This window comes from Cnephaeus nilssonii, assembly GCF_951640355.1.
Source record: "Cnephaeus nilssonii genome assembly, chromosome: 7".
Lineage (NCBI taxonomy): Eukaryota > Metazoa > Chordata > Mammalia > Chiroptera > Vespertilionidae > Cnephaeus > Cnephaeus nilssonii.
Genome location: NC_137078.1, coordinates 52,602,134 through 52,615,431, shown reverse-complemented (window position 1 = coordinate 52,615,431; position 13,298 = coordinate 52,602,134). Strand labels below are relative to the sequence as shown.

Here is a 13,298-nt window from a genome sequence, read left to right as displayed (position 1 = left end):
CTGGGGAATTTTAAAACCTTTGTTCTTCTGTGTTCAGAGGAAAAGTCAGAGAAAAAAAGCAAAAACAGAACAAGGGATGCTATAACAATACTGTTTCCCCAGAATAGGATATACATGTGTTCTTTTTAATTGATTGTGGTCTCCTAACCTTGTCATGCATCAAATAGAGCTTGGCACATTTCTGTAATTGAGTTCAACAACCTCCTAGCAGTGCAGATGAAGTTCGCTAATATCACTTGGTTCATATTGACTTTTATACACTGTATGCTAGCAACCTGACACTTAACCTAACTAAATGTTACTTTCCTTTTGGGGAAATCTCATACTCATTCTCAGTGTTTCAAGCCAGATGGCTTGAAAATAGTAGAGAGATATAATAAATCATTACCATGTTTCAGTTTCCAAAATTATTTTTTTTTCAAAAGAGGTACATCTTATATACTATATATGACCCACACAATAAACCTCAAAAAATCTTTATGGCTCTCAAACGAAAAGTGATAGTGGTCATAAAAAGACACTAAATGATCTTTATTTTTAATATTTCAGGGAAAACATTCTATTTGACTAAAGACAGCAGCAGATTAAAAATATAAAGACATAATCACAGGTGAAAGAATATCCCCCATGATTTAGATTGAAAAAAAGAATGATGCCTTCTGAAATAATGGAATTTTTATTTATTTGAAAGTGGAGAAACATTGGGCAGGAAAGGCTGTGATTATCATGGCAAACGACATGTGAATTTCAAGAGGTTGTGACCCTTCTCCCTTCTTGGACAAGTCTTTCAAAATCACAGTTCAAGGCATACCGAAGAAAACTGGAAAATAAAACAATGATTCCATTAAATGGTCCGTTTTCAAAATCAACCTTAGTTCTGTTTTCATTTTACTCTGTCACCATAACTATTATAATGTATGCTATACAACCAGTAAGAATATTTAATTTTATATGAATGAAGCAAAATAAAATTTAGTTATGCTGCTCCAGGTCTAAAATCCATGTCAATTAAAAACAACAACACTTTACTTTTATTTTGTTCCTGTGGGCTCTGTTACCTGGCCCTAATTCAGTTGCTGCTCTGTCTGCCTTCCAGCTAACTAAGACTTTCTTAGTTGCAACCTGGAGAGTTTAGGATGTATATGATTATTCTCCTTTTTTTTGTTGTTGTTGTTAATCACAAAGTGTAGACAGAAGAGAGTTATACTTAGACGGTGGTTGGCTGGTAAGCTATTTCAGGTATAAGAAGGAAACTTACAAAAGCAGCAGTTGTCTTCAAAGTCCACATACTTAAAATCTGATTCTATAATCCCTTTTTTACTACCCAGTGTCCTTACCCGACTCCAATATACAAATAAAACATTGATTGATTTTCTATTGTTCCCGACTTCTCTTATTTTCACTCTTATTAATGAAAATAATCTAAGCTTATATGTATCTGCAAAAACTACTAAAGTTTAGAGAGGGCAGAATCCTTATTCACATCCTAGAATTTCTAAAGTATAACTTGAATTAACGCAAGATCAATATTAAATGGAAATTAAAGTATGGATGAATTGATATACTACGTTAGAATTAACCTGGTTGAGCAATGAAAAATGAAGCCAATCACAAGTTAAAGGTATCCTACTGTGAAACATTGTAAAACAAATTTATTAAGGCCTAACTTATTTTCAGTATTAAAATGTTACTTGAATATTTCTATTTTTGTATACTGAGATCATTTTTAAAAATTGTGTCCTCCAAAATGAATTTTTTTGATAAAAAATGTACATTATACCTGTTTGAATAATCAACTATTTTATAATTCTTAAATAAATAATTAAATATGGTGTGTGTGAGTTTCTGTGTTACTGCCTTTTGCTGTTTAAACATTGTAGACATATGAACAATTGTTCTTAAAGTATTGAAGGATAAGAAGAATCACATTAGAAAGGTGTGTCTACCAGGAAAAAAATGAGGCAGGCTCTGAAAGATTGAAACCAACTATAACAAGCTGTATGACAAAAATAACTCCAGTGTCAGAACCACTACATCAGTCAACTCCAAGAACACCATTTATAACTAGTGAATGTTTATCTCAAGTTCACTACACAATCCACCTAACAGTGTTTAGGGATCCTTCTCAACTCCACCAAAGAACAATGTCCCTATTTACAACTACCAGAATTAGCAGTAAATGTTTATGCATTTCTTAAATCAATAGCTATAGAACCAGTGAATGAATGGTATTGCCAACACTAACCATCAGTAATACAGCACTAATATAAAGACACTTAGGGGGGGAAGCATACATTCATGGTTAACTTCTTTTTTCTCACTTACATGCACCATACTATGCATCAGCTCTCCCAATATGAGTGCGCTAAGTATTCTCTTGTGTTTACACAAGTAGCTCTATTTCTATCCTGAACTCTCCCTTGCTCTCTTCTCAGTCTGATCTCACCAGGCATACATTTCAGGTTTGAAACTTGGAGTGGCCCCAGGACTCAAACTCTGAAGCTTCCTAGTTGTCTGTACTTGGCTTGGCTGCCTCTGGTTTTTGTTGTCCTGTTTTCCCCAACAGTCATTTTTCACCTTAGTTGTGGAGCCAAGGAAACCAATCCTCTTTTGTAGTTGGCTGGGTTGCCTCTTTTTCCATCACTCCTGACACTAGGGGAGAGGATTTGAGCATAGTACATTACAATGCAAAGAATATTTCAGTTCATTCAATGTAGCCCAACTACTCTTCCCAAATGGAGGGTAAAGAACAAGGCTGAGTGAGATAGGGAGCCAGACACATGAGGACCATCACCAACACCAAGCCTTTACAATGTTTATGAGGATATTCACTACCTTGGGGTGCTCCTATAAATTTAGATGAAAAAAAACAACACATTGTGCAATATTTTCTTATCTTTTAGGATACCGATATAAATAAATGCAAATAAAATATGGCGGCCCTCTCTGGTCACAGATTTTGCCAATCTCTGTGAGTGCAGTGACAGTTTCTGTTTTGTTCAGCTCTGAGTCTGCAGCCCCAGGGGCATGCCTGAAACATCATACTCTTGGTAAATATTTGAGTAAATAAACAAGGACACATATAAAATGAATGAATAAAGTCCTATAAAGATAGAGCACAGAAAATCAGAACTAAGCACTTAACATTCAAAGAAGTTGTCACTTCTCTTTCTGAGTGCTGGAGAAGGAAAGGGAATTTACAAAGCATTGTCATCTTTACTGACATCCTGAACTGATGGGTGATGGCCGTGGTGAGAACAGACTACAGTTTTCATAGATCCTTTGTAAAATCATAAAGACTAACAAAACCTTTCAATATGATTTGAAGAAAAAGGGATAAGTACTGCCTATAGTCTCAACAATAGTTCTCTTTTGTGTGTAGTCTCTTCCAGGCATAGGTAGACTTTTCTCAAAAAACGAAGAACTGAAGAGATTCCCCATGCTTTTAATAATGCCACTATTATCACCATTTTCAAAAGGAAAGCTGAAAAAATAGGATGTAGCTATGCTTTATAAAATCTCTCTCATCAGATTTATAAGAACCTCGCCAGAAATATTGCTATGGTGGCCACTAAAAGGACATTCAGACTTGGCTTCATGGTTTGAGAAGGTATATGAACCATACTTTATATTGCATATAAAAACTGTGAGCAACAGAATCAAATTTCTACAAAGTATCAATAAGTTTCAGGAAAAAAAAAACATTTGATAAAATAAATCTTGCTTTTCTTAATTTCTAGGACTTGATCTTTCATGAGTTTTCCTCTCATCTTTCTGACCATTTGCTTTCACTTTTTCAAAAAAAATCCTTTACTGTTTCACATCCCATAAATATTGATTTTGTCCTGACTTTTTTTTTCCTTCACTGAGACACTATTTACAGGGGATCTTGTTCATTCATTTGCATTTCATTACTATTTATGTATTGATCCACCCTTGATTGATCAACTTAGTCCATATCTATATCTTGAAACTCAAATACATTTAACCGGACATCTTCAATTGGGTGACTCACCGACATCTCCAAGTTGACTCACAAAGAAAACAGCCTGCCCTCCCCTGCCATCTCTGCAGCTCCTCCTGGGCTCCAAGACTGTGAGTGCTTTGACCATCACCCAGTTGCTCAAGCCAGAAACCTCATTATTAACATTGACAATACATTTTATCTCAGCGCCCACAACCATCAGTCACCGTGTCCTGTAAATTTTGCCTCCTAAGTAATTCTCAAACCTCTTCTAGAAGTCGTGTGTCTCAGTTACTGGTCTCTGAATACACATACTCAGGTCAATGATTGTATACTGATTTGCAGTGTTATTTCAGTCGTTTTCCAAAACCCTTGCTCAGAAAGAATCATCCACCTTTCAAGGTTTCACTGCAGGAGTATATTTTGTTAGGGTTTCATAGCCATTTATTACTGAATGATCAACTGCAAGTGAATTTTCAAAATATCCTTCGAAGGGTTTATTCACATTCATGATTGTTATTTTCTGTCAGCTTATTATCGACCAGCATATTTGGTATCCTGCAAGTATTTCTTCTACGGATTGTACCATACTGAGAAGTTAGGGAGGTGGGTTCTAGAACTAGTCTATCTGGCTTCAAATCCCAGCGTTGCCATTTATAGATATATGACATTATACAAGAAATTTAACAGTTAGTTTATTCATCTGAGATGTGTGAGAATTAACAGAAACTACCTTATATGGATGTTGTGAGGATTAATTGGGTTAATGGAACTAAAGCACTTAGAACTCATCATAGTAATTAAAAAATGCATTAGCTGTTATTACAATGCATAGGTTTAGGCATGCCGGGAAGGTCAGTTTAGATAAATATTGTTTCCATGGTGAGAGGTCACTATATTCAAGAATTAGTGCTTCTGTCTTAACATGTTATTCAAGTGGAACTAGAAGTTAAAGTAAGAAAGTCACTCAAGTAGCATTATTAGAAATTACCAGTTCAGTTCTCATATCACTGTAGGAGATCAGTACACACATCTGCCCTATAGATCTGTAGGTGGAGTTGACAGTTGATCTCATGCGGGGTCACTTTCTCTCTGTCTGAGTGTCCAAGGGCAATTTAACCTTCTTGATTCACTTCACTTTCCTCCTTTCTTTCTTTATATATAAAGAAAGGATACATATATAATATTCACTTATCAAACACACACACACACACACACACACACACACACACACACACACACACTAGAGGCCTGGTGCATGAAATTAGTGCATGGGGGGGTGTGTCCCTCAGCCCAGCCTGCACCCTCTCCAATCTGGGACCCCACGAGGGATGTCCGACTGCCCTCTCACAATCCAGGACTGCTGGCTCCCAACTGCTCTCCTGCCTGCCTTCCTAATTGCCCCTAACTGCTTCTGCCTGCCAGCCTGATCACCCCCTAACCACTCCCCTGCCAGCCTGATTGATGCCTAACTGATCCCCTGCCAGCCTGGTCACCCCTAACTGCCCTCCCCTTCAGGCCTGCCCCCCCCCCCAACTGCTCTCCCCTGCAGGCCTGGGTTCCCCCTCAACTGCCCTTCCCTGCAGGCCCAGTCGCCCCTAACTTCCCTCCTCTGCAGGCCTGGTCACCCCTAACTGCACTCTCCTTCAGGCTGGATCACCCCCAACTGCCCTCCTTTTCAGGCCTGGTCCCTCCCAACTGCCCTCCCCTACTGGCCATATTGTGTCCACATGGGGTAAGCTATCTTGAATGTTAGAGTGATGGTCAATTTTCATATTACTCTTTTATTAAATAGAATAGAGGCCTGGTGCACAGGTGGGGGCTGGCTGGTTTGCCCTGAAGGGTGTCCCGGATCAGGGTGGGGGTTCCCTTGGGGCATGGGGTGGCCTGGGCAAGGGGCCTGTGGTGGTTTGCAGGCCGGCCATGCCCCCCGGCAACCCAAGCGGAGGCCCTGGGATCTGGGATTTATTTATCTTCTATAATTGAAACTTTGTAGCCTTGAGCAGAGGCCAAGGCAGGCCAGGAAGCTTGGCTTCCTCCATTGCCGGGGGCTACCCAAGCCTCCTGCTCTCTCCAGCTCCGTGGCTGCCGCCATTTTTGTTGGGATTTATATATCTTCTATAATTGAAATTTTGTAGCCTTGAGTGGAGTCCAGGGCCAGCCAGGGTGTGCGGGAATCTTGGCTTCCTCCATTACTGGGGAAACCCAAGCCGCCTGCTCACTCTGTGGCTGCAGCCATCTTGGTTGGGTTAATTTGCATACTTGCTCCTGATTGGCTGGTGGGCATGGCTTGTGGGTGTAGCAGAGGTACAGTCAATTTGCATATTACTCCTTTATTAGATAGGATATACATATTTTTTATTATATAGGATATATACATGATTATATATATATATATATATATATATATATATATATATATATATATATATATATAAAATCATCCTTGAATAGTCTCTGATCTGAAAACAGTATTCAAAGATGGCTTTGAGTTTCTGATGGGAATTGTTCGCTGAGTGAGATAGCATCCCTCTGGACTTCTTTATCTTTATGCACTGATTCCTGCTGCCTGGAACACCTTATCCTTTAATTCACCCTAATAACTGCTTCTCATCCTTCAGGTCTCTGCTTATGCATTTCCTCCTCAGAGGAAACTTTCATGATTTACTCATAACTCAGTCTAGTAGCTCCATGTTATAAGTTTACTATATATATACATATATATATATATATATATATATATATATATATATATATATATTACACTAATGTTATGTACATGTTTCCTATTATTTATTTATTTATTTATTTAATTATTAACAACTTTTAAAATATCTTTTCTGTTACACTGTAAGTTCTATGGCATAAAAAGCCTCAACTTATTCCATGTTTAGTATGGGATCTATATATTTGTTGACTATATATCAAAGAAAGATAACAATAGGAAGTTCAGAAAATTTCACATTTCATTAGATAAGGTAGATTAATCTTCTCATTTAAAATAACATATACCTTTATTCATTCCTCATTGTGTGTAAGGTACCGCGCTTAGTGCTTTCAATTATGAATTCCTCAGTTAAACTTAGGTATACATATGAGGTAGATTTCATTACATAAAATAAGATACTAACATTTAAAGAGATTACATTTCTTGCTGATGAGCCCATTGACAGATATGATATTCAGAACTAATTTCAAAACCTATATGACTGATCTATATATCATTGAAATGCTACATTAGCATTATCTTTGTAAATGGTGATAATAAACATGCTTACTCTCTATATGCACTAAAGTAGGTCATGTCTGTGTAATCCTTGCTCTTAGAACTATAAAGCAGTATGTGGATGTTAATTTAATCTTTGAAAGGTGTTATTGGTCTTTTATTAGTTTTCTATGGCTGTTATAACAAATTACCACAAATTTACTGGTTTAAAATCATACAAATTTAGTATTTAGTTCAGTGGTACAGCACAGGTCTGTGATAATTAGGATAATGGGTCCCCCAAAGATATCCATACCCTAGTCACTGGGGTCTGCAACTCTATTAACTTGCTTGGCAAATAAGACTTTGCAGGTTTGATTAATGTTAAGTACCCTGAGATGGGCAATTAATTATTTGGAAGGGGCTAATCTATCACATGTGTCCGTAAGAATAGGACAGGAAGGGAAAAGAGTGCACTGAAAGATGTGACAGGATAAGTCACCAAGGCTGACTCTGAAGATGGAGGAAGTGAGGTCCAAGCCAAGGACAGCTGTGGCCTCTAGAAACTGGGAATAGCTCTCAGATGACAGGAAGGAGTTGATTCTCCTCTAGAGCTTACAAAAAGGAGCACAGCTCGTCAACACTTAGCTTTTAACCTGCTGAGACTGGTGCCAGACTTCTGACCTACAGAAGTGTAAAGTAACACATTTGTGCTGTTTTAATCACTGACTTTGTGGTAATTTGTTACAGCAACAACATGAAATGATACAGGATCTCATTGAACTAAAACAGAAGTGTCAGTAGTACAAGATTCCTTCCTGGAGGCTTGTTTTGCTCATTCCGGTTGTTGGGAAGGATTCTGTTCCTTGCAGGTGTAGTGACGGGATCCCCATTTCCTTGGCAGAGGGTTATTCTCGGCTTCTAGAGGTGACTCTCATTGCTTGGGTCACAGCCCTCTTCCTCCATCTTCCAAGCCAGCAAATGGTGGGTCAGTGTCTTTGCTAATTTAAGTTTTTATTGCCTCCATTCTCATCTCTCTGAACCACTCTTCTGCCTTTCTCTTCTACTTTTAAGGACTCATGTATTAAATTTAGTCCACCTACCTGATCCAAGATATTAGCCTTAATTACACCTGCAAATTCTCTTTACCATGTAAGGTGCCATAGTCACAGGTTCAAGGGATTGGGGCATGGCCTTCCTTGGTATCATTATTCTGCCTATCACAGTTCTTCACTAGACTTGGAGTCCTACTTGCATATACAAATTTGTAATTTGTTTATAATTTTCAAAGACAGCAGGAAAAAAATAAGTGGTCTTAGTTATAAGGCTGAGTTTATTAATACATCTGAAAATATGAGTGAAGTTAGGAAAAATAAATCTAATAAGACATTCCTTTTAAACAAATTATTTTAATGAGAATGTACCACGAATCTAACAGGTAATATGATTCTGGGAAGTTTTGTTAGAGCACAGAAATGGTGGGATTTAAAGGAGCAATAAGAGGAGGGTGTTTGGTTAGATGAAATCATGGAAATTATATACTAAATGATTGAAACAAAGGTATCAGAAGCAAATAAATACAACCAGTGATTAAAAGCTCAAGGTTTTTATAATTTTGTTGTTATAATTTATCATAGTACGCCAGATAGCACTGAAGGAAAGCTCTCAAATTAGCTCCTAATCAATTGCTGCTTTCTTTCCTGCCTGCATTCTTTCCTTCCATTCAATAGCTATTAATTATGTGAGAATCTCTGACCAGTGAACAAGGTTGTTTGCATTTCAAAAAGCTTACAGTTCAGTGGGGAAGCAAAAGTATAAGCAGGCAAGTTCAATAAAGTGAAATAAGTATTATAATTGGGGCAAATATAAGATGCTATGCCATCATAATTGTGCTGTCATAATTTCAAGTAAAAATTCTAAAAGTTTGGCCTGGACAGTATGCCACAGTGGTTGAGCGTCAACCCATAATCCAAGAGGTCCCAGGTTCGATTCCCAGTCAGGGCACATGCCCAGGTTTCGGGCTCAATCCCCAATAGGGAAAGTGTAGGAGGCAGCTAATTGATATCTTTCTTTCTTCTTTCTTCCTTTCTTTCTTCCTTTCTTTCTTCCTTTCTTCCTTTCTTCCTTTCTTCCTTTCTTCCTTTCTTCCTTTCTTTCCTTCCTTCCTTCCTTCCTTCCTTCCTTCCTTCCTTCCTTCCTTCCTTCCTTCCTTCCTTCCTTCCTTTTTTATAACAAAGGTGGAAATTTATTAAAGAACAAGTACAGACTCCCACATGGGGAAGGGGAAAGGGTCCCCTGATATCTCTTTCTTTCATCAATGTTTCTATCTCTCTATCTCACTCCCTTCCTCTCTAAAAATCAATAAAAATATATTTTTAAAAATATAAAAAATTCTAAAAGTTTGGTTAGGTCAGAGCATTAATTTAGCAAGAATGAGTAGAGGTGGGGCTGGAATTTTAAGCAGAGAGCAAAGCCTTTAAGGTCTTGGACAATTTTTAATGAATTTGCTTGAATTTAGTAACTTCAGTAAGAATTACACTACTATAAGCAAAAGAGTATGATACATTTGAATGTTTTTAAACAGATTGGCTCTGGAATTCTGCTTCTAGTTACATTTAGGAACAAAGACCAGACTTACCTTTTTGCTATAACCCACTAGAAAAATTGATAAATATTTGAAAGAACTTTTCACGCATTGGGTAAAAGACAGAATATGATTTAAACAAGGTGAGCTCCACAGTTGATCTTCATGACTGTCTATCCGAAAGCAACTTCCACACCCTAGGCTCAGAGAGGTGGAAAGCACGGCCCAATGATACCAATGAGCTAAACAATTAAATATTGGAATACAAGCAGGCCAAGGGCACTGGAAGTAATGGACAGAATTCTAAGGAGAAGAAACCCACACAACCAACTACAGAAATCTACATTTGTTTCCTTGCATATACTGAGGCCTAGGCTTTACACGCATAGGAAGAAACACCAAAAAAGTTGGGGAAGGAAGAAGGAGTTTGTAAGCAGGAGAATTCTGAGCACTCAAACAAGGAAAGTAGACATTTGATCTCTGACCATTAATAACAGGGAGGCTCCTGTAAGTACCAGAACATTCAGTGGAGGGCTTATGTCTAAGTAGTAGGGCTGGTAAAAAACTAGAGTAAAGACTTCTATAGACCTCTTTTTAAATCATAAAAGCAAGGTTCAATGGGCCAAATTTATCTTTAAACAATGCAGTTTCCTGTGAGAAAAAAATCCAACACTTTAAAAACAAAACAATATCTAGACATTTAACAAGGTAGCAACACAAGGTCCAATATTCAATAAAAATTACTATATATTCCAAAAAGCAGGAAACTGAACAATATAAGGGGAAAAATCAATCAACAGAATGAGATACAGGAATGATAGAGATAATAGAATAATCAAAGGTTTTAAAGTAGCAAGCTATTAAAACTATGTTCAAGTATTAAAGAAAATACATGAATATAATGAGATAAGTGGGAAATAGAAAAAAAACAATGAAAATTCTTGATATAGGGACACAAAATATTTCAAATGAAATATTAATTGGCTGAAATCAACAGCAGAGTAGATACCGAAAAAATTTTAAACTTAATAGCATAACAAGAGTATTTCATACTTATGCAATCTGAAGCAGAGAGAGAAAAATACTAATAATAAAACAAACAGTAATATGTGGAACAATATAAAATGTTCTCATATATGGATATTGGTATCCTATAAAGGGGTCAGAAAATATATTTAAAGAAAATAAGGACACATATTTTCTAAACTTGATGCATACAGTAAAATGGCAACTCCAGGAATCTTATAAACTTCAAGCAGTATAAACACAAATAAAATCACTCAAAGGCACTTTATAATTAAGCTGTTGAAAACCAGAGAGAAATCCAAAAAGTGGCCAGAGATAAAATATACACTGCATACAAAGAAATAGAAATAAGAAATTTTCAGACTTCTTATCTAAAACTATGCAAGCTTGAATACAATGAAAAGACAATGAAAAAGAATAAAGATTTAAAATTAATCTCATAAGCTTCAACCCTACAAAGCTAGAAAGAGAACCAATAAAACCTAACTTAAATAGAAATCAGTAAAATTTAAAATGGGCAATAATAGAATTAATGAAAGCAAAAGCTAGTCTTTTATCCATTTTACTGAAATGGGTAAATCTTAGCCAGATTAATAAAGAATATAAATAACTATAACACAAATTACCAATATCAGAGGTGAAAGAGAGAGTATTATTATAGTTATAAGAAAAAAATGAATGGCTACTAATCAAATATTAAGAAAAACTTCCTATCATTTAACACAATAATTTAAATTACATAGATAAATTCCTTGAAATACACAAATATCCAAACTGACTTAGAAGAAATACAAAATCTCAATATTTAATATGCATGCAATTAGAAGAAATTAAATTTGTAATTAACCTCAAAGAAACCTCCAGTGTCATTTTATTAAGATTTTAAGGAAGACATAATATCAAGCTTACACAAATTCTTTCTGAAAATGACATGGAAAACTCCTCAATTCATTTTATGAGGCTAGCATCATCTTAATATCAATATTAAGGCAACACTAAAGGGAAAAAGTAAATATATACAAAAATATTTTTAAAATGTATAGTAAACAAATCCAGTAATATTTTAAAATTATAATATACCAAAACCAACTGTGTTTTTTTCCAGATTGAAAGACTTGTTATACAATTGAAAAAATAAAGCAATACAATTCACTATATTAAGAACAACAACAGAAATATACAAGTATTTCTAGATGCTAATTACTCATTGAAAAAATTTAACATTCATTCAAGATAATAAAACAGTTTTAGAAAACTGAGAATTAGAGGGAACCTTTCTAACCTAACAAAAACTTGTATGAAAACCCTATATCTGACCTCATATTTAATTATGTAAGAGTAAATGCATTCTCCCTAAGATGTGGGTCAATGCAAAGTTGTCCGCCCTGACCCATATCTTACATCTTCTACATAAATTAACTCAACACTCATCATTGACCTAAATGTGAATCCATACAGCTATAAATATCTATATATATAAACGCCAAGAGACCAGAATTACCGGAACGACCAGTCACTGTGATGCGCACTGCGGCAGCCAATGGGCCTGATTGGAGCCCCCATTGGCTCTCAGAACACCGATTGGGGGCAGGGCCAGCCAGCCAACCACCCATGGCTTTTCCCCCTGGCCAGCCACGCCCCCATCACCACCCCATCAGGGGCAGGGCCGGCCAACCTCCCGTGGCCGCCCCTTGGCCGGCCCTGCCCGATGGCCCCCATGGGGCAGGCTGGCTGGACCCCACCCATGCATGAATTGGTGTACCGGGCCTCTAATTCTAGAATAAAATGAAGGAGAATGTCTTTGTGACCTTGACTTAGGCTAAGAGTTTTTAGATATCATACAAAAGCACAAGCCACACGATAAGATGTTGATAAATTGGATTTTGTCAAAATTAAACAAAATGTTTGCTATGTAAATACCATTAGTTAAAAAGGCAAGCTACCTAATGAGAGAAAAATTTATAAATCACATTAGACAGAGGATGTGTATCCAGAATATATAAGGAACTCTCAAAATTCAGGAAAAATATACAACTTCATTTAAAAAAATGAGCAAAACACTTAAAAAAAAAACTTTACTAAAGAAAATACTCAGATGGTAAAAAGACATGTCATACAATGATGAACCTGCTTAGTCATTATGAAAGTTAAGGGGGAAAAATAAAGAAATGGAGAAAATGAAAGAAAAAACAAAACAAAACACTTGTTAGTGCAGGTGAGAAGTAGAACACCTGGAGTTCTCCTGTATTGCTGGCAGGAATGCAAAACCCTCCAGTCCCTTTATTAAACATGCAGTCTCACTCCCAGAGAAATAGAAACTCATGTTTATACAAAAATATGTATAGAAGTGTTTTTATTGACTTTTTGACAATTATTAAAACTGAAAGTAGCCCAAATGTCCTTTAATCAGGGAATGAGTAAACAAATTGTGTTACATCTATATATAATGCAATAACACTAACCAATAAATTATTCATATATGAATAACATGAATGAGTCTCAAATACATTTTACTAAAT

General features: G+C 36.4%; 1 protein-coding gene across 1 annotated transcript in view; it reads right to left on the bottom strand.

The window, feature by feature from the left end:
- The window catches only part of NEGR1 (neuronal growth regulator 1), an 888,615-nt gene that overhangs the window by 311,816 nt on the left and 563,501 nt on the right, over positions 1–13,298 (bottom strand). The window lies entirely within an intron of this gene.